We start from the raw sequence: 11,131 nt of genomic DNA, 5'->3' as shown, positions 1-11,131 counted from the left end.
TAGCATAAATATCCATTAGTTCTCAAGCCTAAGAGGACAGAGGTAGCAGGAATCTAATCTTTCCAGAAATATAATTGCTATAATGCCAGAGTATATCTCTTACCTATATATTAAGACTGTGACTTCACAAACTTGAACATTTATAACTAGATGGTATGAATTCAAAGAGCTATTTATAGAAAGCATAGTTTGCATGAAAATGCAGCAAAGAAGTATCAGAAAATGTCATAAAAAACAATTTCTATGTACAAGAAATATAAATCATGTCTATAGACAAAATACCATTTCATATATTTTTGTTTTGTTTTCTAGGGCTATAATGGATGATGAAATATATAAAATGTATAGCAGTTCAGCTATTTCAGTAAGGGAAACACCTCAGGGAACTATTGTGCCAGATTCTCAAATACAGATATGATCCCATTGTGCCACTCAGCTGCTACAAATGAACCATAACCCAGCTGAAAATTGCTGGCAGAGGATTTTCTGTCTTCAGTGAATTCTCTTCTGACATATATATATCATTCCCAGGCAGTATAGTTTTATCTCTTCACTGTGAAAAGGCATATCTCAAGAGTAAGAAAGTTCATGGTATAGTCTTGCTATACTCTTTCTCTAGTGATATAAAAACCCTACCAAAGTTCTGAAGCAGAAGTAGAATTGGACCAAGGAACTCAAAAGAGTTGAGACACGCTCAGACCCTTCATATCTTTTATGCCCTGTGTTGAATCAGTCACAAGTAAAGTAGTTATTCTCTAAGGAATTTTCATTCGTATACTTCCTTTTTTATAAAATTTTAAAATTAAAAATGCATTTTCAGCCAATTTTTGTTTTCAGAATAGTAAAACCACTGCATTTGCTATGCTAGTTACAGAACAAGTGGGACTTTTTTTTTAATATGGGGATTTTCACCAGTAAGATATCTATTTTATCTATCATACAAAGAAAAGGAACATTATTGCAATAAAAATAGGTACGTTCTCTGTAGCTTCGCTATCTTTTCTTATCAGACAATTTACCCTAATGGCTGTTGCCATATGTCTTGTTCTATCTCTCCTCCTTCTTTTGAGATCCCTCTTGTTCCCTTAATGTAAAAACAAACAAAACCCCATGGTCATGTCTATTTGGGTATTACAACTTCTAAACGATGCAGCAAAACTGCCAGTCTCTTGCCAATGGCAGTAGGGCTTCTCTTTAATTAAATAGAAAATGGGATTTTTCTCCCCCTTAAAATAAAGGAAATAAAATTCTGAATAATGTAATTCTCTCTGACATTTCATCATGAATGGATGGAGCTGTTATCCATCCATTAGGAAATAGTAATGTATAAAGCATGACATTTATAGTAAATATAAAGTCTGTAATCATTTGGAATCTAGAATTGTCCATGGTTACAGCTCTACATTAGTGGTAAAAGCTTGCAAAAATAAAAAAGTGAAATCGTTAAAAGCTCATGACAGCATGATAGAACAGATTTTCATTTATTAAATTCAAGAAAGATGTAAATGGTCATGACATTTAACATTGTTGAAAAATAACAGTTATTCAGGTAGGCCAGGATGAAGGTAATTACATTAAAATGCGGTATTGTTTGGCAAAGAAAACAAGGGAATAACTGTGTAGGCTTGAAGTCTATTTATAATGCTCACACGTGTGTGACTCTGTGACCATTGAAGGGCAATGAGCAATTTCTAGATAAAATCTGCATTATTCTCACATTGCAAGAAGAAAACAAAGCTCAAAGAAAGAGAGCAAACAGTATAGTCACTCCAAGAGTGTCAGAGTTAAAAGCAAAGCCTGGAGCCCCTCCAATCTGGGGATAGAGAAAGAGAGTACTTACATCTCATTCATAACTTTAATTCCATAAAAACTGGGGAGCACTGAAGCTTTTTCAAGTGTGTTTGAAATAGTAAAATTCAAGAAAATTGCTTTGCAGAGAACCGTTCATGATACTTTACAGTATAGGAAAATATTTAATAGTCTCTGGAGGAATTAAAAAACTGAAATAGGTCAGGATTTCAAATAAGAGAAGAGGAAACAAAAAGGGAAAAGGAAAGGGAAAGGGAAAGGGAAAGGGAAAGGGAAAGGGAAAGGGAAAGGGAAAGGGAAAGGAAGGATGCAAAATAATAGATACAAAACCAAAGGGTGCAGCACTTTGTGAACAAGTGAGTGAACGCAAAGTACATGATATGTTGTGTTATGGAATTACAAGCATTATGGTGCACTGATGGATGCACATGACACAACTCAGCAATGTACCCATAGAATTGCAAGTAATTTTTTCATATGTCAGAATGTCTTCTAGGCTTGTTTTTTTTTTTTGTGTGTCACAAACTGATAGATTAAATGGAAATGTCTCAAGAAAGGAAAAAAAAATCATCAAATTAATCCAAAGGCCTGTAAAGTTAGTTTGGTTGTATTACTATTTCATATAACTACTGTGAAATGTCTTAATGTACAGGGAGAAATTAGAAGTTTACCTTCAAGAAGTAAATGCTGTAGAAAGTAATGAAGTTATATGTGCCTGGATAAAAAGAGAAAAAAAAAAAAAAAAAAAAAAAAAAAAAAAAAAAAAAAAAAAAAAAAAAAAAAAAAAAAAAAAAAAAAAAAAAAAAAAAAAAAAAAAAAAAAAGAAAAGAAACCCAAAGCAAAAAAACTCTAAATATTGCATGAGTTTAAAATGCATTGCATGCAAAGACAGGTTTTTCAAAATTTATTTTTAAAGATTCTGTATCTTTGAGTTCACCGAAGCACTAAGATATCAAATAAATGTTTGTCGACAGAGAAAAAACCCAAACCTCTAAGATAACTGCTACATATATGAAAAAATTTCTTGATACAGTAGCTAGAGCAAAACTTTCTTTCAAGGTCGTAAATTGCATTTTTAAAAAAAATAAACATATATGCCAATGTATATGTATAAAAAAACCATGAAATATTTTGTAATGAATGTTAATATACAATTTGTTTTCTACGCAAAATAAATTTTTCCTCTCTATGTACAATTTTCCCAGACTACTTTGATTTTAATATTCCACATTCCACAATGTCAAGAGACACAAAGCAAAATGAAAGTCAGTCATAACAGAATACACCTTAAGTATGCTCATGACTAAAAATGCTTATGGTACAAGTCTTCTTAAACAGGAGAACTTTACAGAGAAAACAAAAGCAAAAACGAACAAAAAACTAAGTGAGCCCCTTCCAGTGTATTCTAATATAAAACTGAATAAATAAAAATGTCTGGGTTTAGTCAGAAAAAAAAGAAATAAAGGAGGCCAAGTTACACTTTCAGTGAAGAGTTCTCGGTTATAACACCCTTGTTTTCAACATTCAGGGTTACCCGCAGGAAAAAGAATCCATATCCAGATGACAATTTAGAAAATACTGATCAAAAGTATATTTTGCTTGAAAGTCATCTGAACAAGATGAACTATTTCTATTACACATCCAAGTTACTATCCTTTTGCATAAACCGAGGTTACTGTGTTCCTTCCATCTCTTTAGCTGTGCTGTATATTTACAGGAGTTTAACAAGTAACTGTTTGGTAGCTATTCACCTAATCACAGGTCCCTAGTTGCATCTATGTGTTCACTGGCTATTTACAAAATACATGTATAAAAGAGAAACATAGTTATCTAGAGATGTTTTCTACATGTCTAATGGGGAATGGGAACTGTGCTAGTAAATCAGTTAGACCAGGGGAACATTTTCATATTACTGGTGTGCCCAGACTATCTTTCAAATACCACCTAATCATCTCAGGATTGTTTAAAAGTTTCATTATGATGTTTACAACACCAGGAAAAAAAAAAAAAAAAGCCAAAACAAATAATTTTCTCAAAGCAAAATCCTTTGCAAAATTCCTCAGTTTTGGTGAAACCTTCAATCCACTATTCTGCAGCTTATCTGGAGGGTTAACTCAGTTTCATGACAGTTCCTCCAAAGAATTGCTCGACCTCCTACCAAATAGAACATCATGCAATGAGGGTCCCCATTGCTCTCTGGAGCAATGCACTTTGCAAACTGTTCTGGAGATGGAAAGCTATGTTTCTTCTAACTTAGATATCCTCATTTACTCTGCTGCATCAGAACTACAGATAACAAGGATATGGAAACTCATTCAGCAGATTTTCAAATGAAAAATTATTGTTTGAATTTTCTAGTTGAAGTTTTTAGAGTGGCACAGACCTTAGTTTGACTTCTTGAGAGAAGGATGGTTTAATTTCTTACTAATGTGCATTGAAGATTATAGTTTTATGTCTAAAAGCAGCATGACATTATATACCGATAAATAATGTACTTCAAAGAAGAAGATATGCCCTAGGATTTATTTGTTTATTTATTGGTCGATTTGCCTACTTTAAGCTAATGATTTGAAGTTGGTGTTTGGAACTTTTAAACTTGAGAAGATAATTTGAAAATGATCACACAGACATTATAGCATCAGAGTGCTCATCTGCATGGTAAGAATTAAATGTACTGGCAGTCATGCTTGAACTGCATCCTTCCCTGGGAGATGTAGAAATATCAAGAGGGAGATGTTTGTTATTCATTCATCTGAGTTTAAAATAAAATGTTTCTGCAATATAATGTGGGTTATGCTTGTGTGTAATAAAAATATTAAAAGAAATTTCACCATGTACAGAAAAATAGGCCTGGGAATATAAAGGATGGAAGCAAAAGATTCTCTGCATAATTCCTTAATTGTGTGTAGAGTTTCTCCAGAGAATCTACATAAAAATTAATACATTAAAACTGTGATCTTTAGTATTGCATTCAAAGTACTTTTTAATTTATTCAAGGTTTGAGATCAGTTCTTGAGTATGTAAGCCTTAGAAGAAAGAATTCCAGTTGTTTGCAAAGAACAGAGTGACAACTGACTGATCAAACTTTCTGGAGCAGCAAAGCTTACAGCTGCTGTCTCCCAAAGGCTACATCTCAGGAGGAGAATTACAGTGCTTTACCATAGTATTTTTAATGTTGTGGATTAAAACCTTGCAATTTTTTACACAGGACATCGAAAAACTCTTCACCCACCTGGTTCCTGGGAGACTAATCAGAGTTGTGTCATTGGGATAATCCTTTTTATTCTTCATTTGAAGTTGCCATTCACTAAAAAGGAGTGAAAAAAGTGTCATGAAGGGAGCTTTCTAAATTTCCAGTGATAAGGTATTTTTACTATTTGTCCTATGATTCCTTGATCTCCTTTTTCTTTGAGTAACCTGAGTGCATTCTCAGGGTCATGGAAGTGCAGCATACCATAAGAAAAAGTGCAAAACAAAATCTTATCAAGTCCAGAGAGACAAAGTGATTCTGGTCCACCTGGCTGAACGTAAATGTTAACAGTTTAAACATCTCTGTCTCACCCATTTACATATATTTACATATATCCCTTCTACATTCAGTGGAGATAAACAGGTAAGTCTAAGGTATGATTCATATATCATCTTGAGTAGAAGTTTAAAATGCATGTAATGTTGTTACCTGACGTATTTATTTCTTACCACTGATTTTAGAGAGCCCACATACTAAGCTTAGAGAGAAACATCTAGAATGCAAATGTCTAAGGATATGTGATATTAATTCAAAGAATATTAACCAAACTTCTGCAAGAAATTCTAGAAGTATTCCAGTACCATTTAGTACTGAACAAGACCATTTAAAATCAATATGTTAAATGCATTGAGATCTGTCAGTGCTCAAATTTCTCAATAGAGAATGTGGAAACAAAAGACATTGCTTTTTATGACGAGGGCAAAACTGAAGTTAAATGTTGGAGTTTTTGTGCTGGAGACATTTTGACAGCATCCAGCTCTAAATGAAAATGGAACCTCATATAATCTAAATCCAGGATACAGGAACATATGTACATATAGGTAACTATACCATGGGAGTTGAATAGCATGAACTTTGTTACAGTAAAAAGACTTTAGTCTAATAAAATCAAGTATAGATTTATAAGAATATTTTGTGTTACTATTAATGAATTTTTGATTAAATTTTTTGTTGACGTATTTAAGGCAGAAAATAGGCTTAAACACAACAAAATAATCAAACCCTCCGTACGTATTTAGTAGAAATGCTAGTTTTAAATCTGTTCTTGATTCACTATTGTGTTCAAATGTTACATGATCATGTTCCAAGTCAAGTAAATAAAAAAAAACCGTGATCAATGTCAACTAGCAATGAATGCAGAATCAAAAGTGATAAGTATTTATTTTTCATGTCAGCATTATTCAAGATATAATGAAACCATTCAAATTTATATTGCTCTTTAACTGAGTAGTCTTCATGAATATTTCATCAAAAAAAAAGTTTTCCTTTTAAAAACACCTGTTTGAGATTCAATCTCAGGTATATTGCTTTGCTAAACCTTTGTTTATCTGTTTATGTTTGATGGTTATTCCTGATATCTTTAATATTTAAACACAATTTGTGTATAAATATTAGGAAGCCAGGCTTCTTAAAAAAGCAAACAAACAAAAAAACCTCATAAATTGTAAGTCACTCCCCAGTTAAGTTTGTTTGCAAAATTCCTCTGAAAAGAATGAATATAAATCTAGTCCTAATGCTGAATTCACAAGGAAATCTCATTCTGAAGGCAAAATCAGCATGATAATAGTGTGTAAAATACAACGTCATTTGTTTCATATAGTTTTGACTTCATTCAACTGTTGGTCTAAATATGAGAAGTTTTTTAATTTATTCTGTTACCCAACATAGTTTCAGAAACAAATAGTGTGTAAAACTACTGTCATAGCAGATCGTTACTATTCTTATTCAGAGCATGAGTAATTATATTTGCTTAGTAACATGTTTTCAGCTATGAGATTCCTTAAACCAATTGCATATATTTAGAAGTGTGACAATGAGATTCCTGTTACTGAAGTAAAGATTTCCATAAACTAAATATATAAGACCAAACTGATTCTTTAAAAACAGAATAAAACATATGTTCAGTAAAGTGAAGTTCTGGGTCCTATCCTTGGGTTGCAAGCACCCCATACAGGCTTGGGGCAGAGTGGTTGAAAAACTGCCCAGCAGAAAAAGACCTGGGGGTGTTGGTGAACAGGCACTGGAAATGAACCAGCCATGTGCCCAGGTGGCCAAGAAGGCCTGGCCTGTAGCGGAAATATTGTGGCCAGCAGGACAAGGGCAGTGATTGTCCCTCCATACTCAGCACTGGTGAGGTCTCACCTCAAATCTTGTGTTCAGTTTTGGGACCCTCACTAAAAAGACATTGAGGTGCTGGAGCAAGTGCAGAGAAGGGCAATGAGGCCAGTGAAGGGTCTGGACCACAGGTTTTATGAGGATAAGTTGAGTGATCTGGGGTGGTTTAGCCAGGAGAAGAGGAGGCGCAAGGGGACCTTATCACTTTCTATAACTCCTGAATGGAGGTTGTAGCAAGGTGGGGGTCAGCCTCTTCTCCCAGGTGACAAGTGACAGGATGAGAGGAAATGTCCTCGAGTTGTTCCAGGGGAGGTTTAGACTATATGTTAGGAAAAAGTTCTTCACAGAAAGGGTAGTCAGGCATTGACTGATCAGAGAAGTGGTAGAATCACCATTCCCGGAAGTGTTCAAATGCTGTGTGGATGTATCCCTTGGGGACATGGTTTAGTGGTGAACATTAAGGTTAGTTTAATGGTTGGACTCATTATCTTAGAAGTCTTTTCCAAACTTAATGATCCTATGATTCTGATATTTTGGGTCGTGTTAACCCACTTTTTGCTACAAAAGACAGATTTGGTATCATCTGAATTTTCAAGATTGTCACCAGACGTGTTGTGCTTGGAACATTGTTTTAAAACTATTTTCTCAAAAGAAATTCTAAGCTTTCAATTTGAGTATGTGCTTAGATTTTGCAAGGAGTTCTAAAAAAAATTATTTTAGAATAATATCGTGTACCACTGGAAGCTCAGTTGAAAAGTAAAGTATATTTCTTCTCCCTCTTGTGTAAATCTGAAATTTGAAAGTTGTTATGGGATAGCCACGCATTTCTTAGTAATTTCTTAGCAACTTCAGAGCTCTATTGTTACTTTAAGGGGATAGAAACAAAATAATTTGAAATTTTACAATTTTTATTGAAGAAATTACTAAATAAATTATTCATAATATTAGAGATCAGTTATGTATCCTTAGGCACCAGTGTTGTAGACAAGTTAGTCTTCCTAATTTTGTTTCAGATTAAGAAGGGAAAAATGGACACTTATCAAGCAAAATTAATCTGAGATATTTTAAACGTCTACGTTTAGGCAAGATTAATTACGTCCTGGAAATACGACATCTCATTTATTATGTTAACTATTAAGGCACCACAGGGATTTTAACACAGATGTATTTGACTGATTAATTTCTCCTCCTTTGCATCAATATAATATGTTGTCTTATCTGTGAATGGCTTAGCGACAGCACAGCCAACTACTTCACCACTAAAGGAGGTCACTTTTATAGCTTCTGTTTCCAGAGAAACTAAGTAATACATCAATTCTCTCATCAAGATCAAGATCTTCATCAGCTTTTGGTAACTAAACTGATGATTCAGCCACTGACTGAATTCACTGAATCTCAATCGTTCATGGACTAGCAAAATGAAAAATGCTTAATAAGCCAGGATGCTAATAAGCTGCTAAATTTTCTGGATTCCTTTCCCAATTGTGTACAATCTGAGTGCACTGAGGTAGCTTCTTTTACTTTCAAAGCACTGAAAGTTACCTTGAACTTTTTGCCTTGAATTTTGAAATTGCACACGATTCAGCTCACTAGATGAAACTGCATGAACTACTTTCCTGTATCATAATGTCCTCATAGCATCCCTCATATAGAAAAAACAATTTAGTCATGGGCATTCTGACAAATGATGGCATTGTCTTTATTTTCATGGTATCTTGCAAAAATCACTGAGATGCAGCACAAACATCTGGTGATCTCTTATGGTGATAACAAGTGTCCGTACATGGGTAGGTAGACCACAAGACTTAAGGACAGAGATAGTGTCTTGCTAAAGTAGCCATTTCTGGTGATATTATAGTGAACTTCTGCCTCAGAGTTGATGGATTTCTCCTTTAATTCAGGCTTAATTTTTGTTTAATGCTAATTCACATTAATTCTCTTCTTATTTTTGGGAGTCTAATTGCTGATTTCTCTCTGGAATGGAGTATCACTCTGATGAAATCTTTAGAGGGATTTTTTTTTTTCTGAAGAGTTGATATCTTAATTATAAACATGGTGAAATAAGTCACTGATACACAGAAATTACTTTCAGTTGCACTTTTCTTAATTTAACTACAAATAAATCCCAAGTTTTATGACATTTCTAAGCTGGTCCTCAGAGAAACTGGCTATACCATGCACAGGCTGCTATGAAAAAGAGTGGTGCTCTGAAAAAGGGAGCACACATCAATTGATTGCTCTCAAAGGAGTGGCACTATGTTTTCCTTTATTAGTTTCTAAATAACTCAACTCCTACTTGTTTTCAGTAATTGATAGCAATTTAAAAAGACTTGCCAAGGAGACAGTTGGAGCAGCAAGCCCATCAGTAGAGGAAGGTCTTAGCATGCACCATCATCTACTGTCGTCCTTCTACTTATCAGTTTGCCAAGTAGCCAGAACAATTGGACAAGAACAAGTGCACTGTTCTCCAGAACCATCTTAGAAGGTGTCAGCCCCCCCAAAAAAGCATTCTGTTGGGCAGAAATGTATAGAGCATTTTAAGTTCCATGATCAGTAAGAGAGGTTAAAAGCCAAGACATTAATATCAGAATCACTACAGAAAAATAAACTAAAATTTGAAAGTTTTTTGCATTCATAAGCAGCCATCTTATTTGTTTTCTGTAACATATATAATCAGATAATTACGTGCTAATAATTTCATTTTGATTTTAGATATTGATTGTGCAAATGTTTATGTATTAGCAAGTGATTAGATTATATGCACAATATGCATATTATAATGCACACTTATCTGAAATTTGAGGCCTTTTACTTTGTATTTAAGTGTTCTAAAGATGCCTGTTTCTTCAAATGATCCTGTGTTGTCTATCTAAGGTGCAAATCTTTACAGTTCATCAGTTGAATCTAACCTTTAATCATTACATCCTGATATTTTTATAAAGCAAAAAGAGGGACAGAAATTTTTATATTGTTAGTTTATAAAATTTAGTACTGCTTTGAACTAATAGTTTAATATAGATCTTGGCTAAATTTTGAAAAGTAGTTTTAATCGATTTAATTACATTTATTACTCTCATTTTTGTCTTAGATGGTGTCTTATTAAGCTTTACAAATAAACAATCGAGGAGTGCAATATCAAGTATAAGCAGATAAAAATTCCAATCAGAAAGGTAAGAAAGGCTTTTCAGAAATATTGTCAAAATATGTGAGACTAACAATTCAGAAACTCAGAAAAAAAATCATCCAGTAAATCTAGAAAGGAAATTTAAATATAGAAGTAGAATAGGCTAAACAATAATAAATAAAGGGTTTTCATGAGGAGTTATTATATTTTATAATTACTATAGTTACGGTAAAATACAAAGGTGAATTTCATAACAAAATTTAGGTTATGATTATATAAGGAGCTTTCTACAGGCAATTTTATACCTCACAAAAGTCAAATATCCTTTTAAATGTCTGACATGAGTGCCTCATGCTGAGTATCAGAGTGGATCACATAAAAACACATCTTTAAAATTTAAGTATGGTAAAACCTTTTATGAATCCATGCTTTTAGTTCTACATACAGACCACTGGCTAAGCTGTAGTTTTTTTTCTTTTAGAATGTTTGCTGGTATTACAATTTATTTTTAAAAGAAATTAAACCATGAAATATATCAGAAAATGTGTAATCACATTTTCTCAGATATCTATGTTCTTTGTTCATTACAAGACTGATGCAATTTCTTTAGCGGTCAGTAGCAAAATTCCCACTGACTGCACAAGGGAAATAAGGAAAGGCTTAATAAGTGGACATAATCTGTTACTCTGTCATGAATGTAGTAGTTATACTTTATTTTAATAGTGTAATTTCTTATTACAAAATGTCATATGGGTTCATTGCATTGGTTTAGTTATTTAATGTATTTGAAAAACTCACAGAACAATTGTAAATGCAAACATATTTACTACCAA

At 33.3% G+C, this 11,131-nt stretch overlaps 1 long non-coding RNA gene across 1 annotated transcript; it reads left to right on the top strand.

The window, feature by feature from the left end:
- The first annotated feature begins 400 nt into the window (after window positions 1-400).
- Window positions 401-9,626, top strand: LOC114056067. Its single transcript, XR_003570899.1, has 3 exons — window positions 401-739; window positions 5,018-5,173; window positions 9,481-9,626. It is a non-coding gene; the product is annotated as an uncharacterized LOC114056067 (long non-coding RNA).
- The last annotated feature ends 1,505 nt before the right edge of the window (window positions 9,627-11,131 follow it).

The sequence above is a fragment of the Empidonax traillii genome, unplaced genomic scaffold (genome assembly GCF_003031625.1).
Source record: "Empidonax traillii isolate 1590-97213 ecotype Southwest subspecies unplaced genomic scaffold, ASM303162v1 scaffold79:size2606397, whole genome shotgun sequence".
In the NCBI taxonomy this organism is placed as follows: domain Eukaryota; kingdom Metazoa; phylum Chordata; class Aves; order Passeriformes; family Tyrannidae; genus Empidonax; species Empidonax traillii.
Note: the sequence above shows the minus strand (reverse complement) of the source record. Positions and strands in the feature narration are given on the sequence as shown.